A 733-nucleotide genomic window follows, 5' to 3' on the forward strand; every position below is an offset into this window, starting at 1 on the left:
AAAAAAAAAAAAAAAAAAATGCAACAATCAGATACGGAAGACCTCTTATGCCCAGCCCCAACAGGTTCACCAAATCCGGAAGAAAATGAGGGAAATCATGACCAGAGAGGTGCAGACGAATGACTTGAAAGAAGTTGTCAATAAATTGATTCCAGATAGCATTGGAAAAGACACAGAAAAGGCATGCCAATCTACTTATCCTCTCCATGATGTCTTCGTTAGAAAAGTAAAAATGGCTGAAGAAACCCAAGTTTGAGTTGGGGAAACTCATGGAGCTTCATGGTGAAGGTCATAGTTCCAGAAAAGCTACTGGGGATGAGACGGGCGCTAAAGTTGAACGAGCTGATGGATATGAACCACCAGTCCAAGAATGTGTCTAAAATTCAGGCTTTTAATAAGGACAAATAAAGAATTCTATTTGTGAAAAAAATAAATAAATAAATCACAGAGGTACTTAATGATAAAATTGCTGAAATCCTAAAGACAAAGAGAATATGATACAAGCAGGCAGATGAATAAAAAGATAGATTGACCTGGAAACAGCAGCTGCAACAATGGAACCCACAAGACAATAGAATATCTTTCAAAGCAACAAATGCTTCAAAAAAATGGAAAAGATACATATTTAGACAAACCAAAACTGAGATAAATCATCATAAGCAGACAGCACTAAATAATGAATACTAAAAGACGTTCTTTCAGTAGAGTCAAAACAAATCAAAGATACATGTTT

Source organism: Otolemur garnettii, unplaced genomic scaffold (assembly GCF_000181295.1).
Source record: "Otolemur garnettii isolate 467f Iridium unplaced genomic scaffold, OtoGar3 scaffold00057, whole genome shotgun sequence".
Taxonomy (NCBI): domain Eukaryota; kingdom Metazoa; phylum Chordata; class Mammalia; order Primates; family Galagidae; genus Otolemur; species Otolemur garnettii.